Raw genomic sequence first — 2,500 nt, 5'->3', positions numbered from 1 at the left:
AAATATAATACAATTCAAACAAATGCATCAATACTTCATACACAATAAATAACAAAGAAAAAAAAATCAAAAAAGATAAAAATAAATAAAAAAAAAATAAAATAATATAAAGAACCAATGATAATCTTAACCATCTAAAAAAAAAAAAACTACTATAAATAATATAAAATATTTATCTAATACAGATTAATTATTATAATGCTTAGTATAGTTGTTGTATGGTTTATAATTAATTTAAAATTATCTTTATTGTTTTTTTTGTTATATATTGTCAATTTTACTAAAATTAACATTCATATACAAAAGAAAAAAAGCTTTTCAAACGAATAGGACGGTAATAGTGTTTAAGAAGCTAATAAAAAAGAAAGACATCAATCATTAAGATTCCGCACATGCCTCCATACCACGGCTCGAATTCTTGCCAACAGACTGAAATGCAGTGGTTATTTCATTATTATCATTTTCATTTTTATTCCTGCTATTCCTTAGAGAGAGAGGGAGAGAGAGAGAGAGAGAGAGAGAGAGAGAGAGAGAGGAGAGAGAGAGAGAGAGAGTGTAATTATAATTAATTTATAATAATTATATAATTTAGTTTAATTCAATTGTTACAATGGATATTCTTGGTGTAATATGCTGTCTGTTTTATTTTGCTTATAAATTACCCCCTTTGTGCAAGGAATGCCTGGGGTTCCATTCACTGGCGGCGAGGATTAGAACGCAGTTCAGCAAGATTGCTAGACGAGGTCGCTACCCGCGGCAAGCGAGAGAGAGAGAGAGAGAGAGAGAGAGAGAGAGAGAGAGAGAGAGAGAGAGAGAGAGAGAGAGAGAGAGAGAGAGAATTATTATTATTAATCATAACAATAATAATAATATTATTATTATTATTATTATTATTATTATTATCATCATTATTATTATTGTTGTTGTTGTTGTTGTTGTTATTGTTATTGTTATTGTTATTGTTATTGTTATTGTTATTGTTATTGTTATTGTTATTGTTATTGTTATTGTTATTGTTATTGTTATTGTTATTATTATTATTATTATTATTGTCATTATCATTTTCATTATCATTATCATTATCATTATCAATATTACCATTATCATTACTGTTATTACTGCATTATTGTTATCATTAGTAGTAGTAGTAGTAGTAGTAGTAGTAGTAGTAGTATTGTTGCTGTTGTTATTATTATTATACCATCATCATTATTATTATCATTATCATTATCATTATCATTACCATTACCATCACCATTACCATTACCATTACCATTATTATTATTATCATGGTCGTTATAATTAATGATAATGATAATAATAATGATAATAATAATATCAATGTAAATAATAATAGTGTAGTAGTAGTAGTAGTAATGATAATAAAAATAATAATAATAATTGTTATTAACATTGTTGTTGTTGTTGTTATTATTATCATCCTTATTGTTGTTGTAGTTATTATCATTATTATTATTATTATTATTATTATTATTATTATTATTATTATTATTATTATTATTATTATTATTGTAGTTGTAATAATAGTGATAACTAATAACGATGAGTTCAATCACAGATATTAAAACCAAAAGTGTCATGTGCAATTTTCAACCATTAATAAATATCCACTTACAATAAGGTGCAAAACCACTTCACCTTTTGAGGTAAAAGTTTATTTAATCCGACAGCGAATATAATAGGCCCATACAGCAGTCACCTTTTTTTCCAATTTATCAAGTGATAGAGAGTTATTCACTAATGAGGATGCCTTACAAAAAAGACAAAAGGTCTGTTGAAGTGAGAGTAACTGAGGTATTAATATCAGTTGTAAAAAATATTCATTTAGGACAATATCAAGCCATAATTTGTTTATCCAGTGTCAAATTCCCCAGAAGCGCATATATGAAATTGAATATTTGCTGTCGATATTTTCCCACCCACACAGGTATGTAGCCCATTATTTATCCATATAGTTAGTTATCCATACAGTTTGATATGTAATTTAATATATATATAAAGATATATCTGCATACAATGAAATCCTAATCCATGTGTATATCCAACTCTGTATTTATCTAGATACTGTCTAACTAGATAGTTATCCATATACTGTAGTTGAATATCCATCTTGTGAAAATCTAGAGTCGAGAAACAATTTCCATTTTATAGTTAAAGCTTAACCAAGTAATTAACTTAATTAGTTTATTTCATATATAACAAAGACTACTAATTTAACCGAATAATTACGTGTTATATATATATATATATATATATATATATATATATATATATATATATATATATATATATATATATATCCGCGCCAGTGCTAAACCAACTAAAAGTCCTATTTGCTCAAAGTCCAACTTATGTACAAATCTACGCGAATTTCAGCTTTATATTTTGTAGAAAGGAATCCATGCCTATCAAATTGTGTCACAAATATATACAACGAACAAAAAAACGGGGCTTCACTCTGCTTTAGATTCTAGTGAAA

Source organism: Penaeus monodon, chromosome 14 (assembly GCF_015228065.2).
Source record: "Penaeus monodon isolate SGIC_2016 chromosome 14, NSTDA_Pmon_1, whole genome shotgun sequence".
NCBI lineage: Eukaryota > Metazoa > Arthropoda > Malacostraca > Decapoda > Penaeidae > Penaeus > Penaeus monodon.
The sequence above is the reverse complement of the archived record's forward strand: the minus strand, read 5'-3'. Positions refer to the sequence as shown.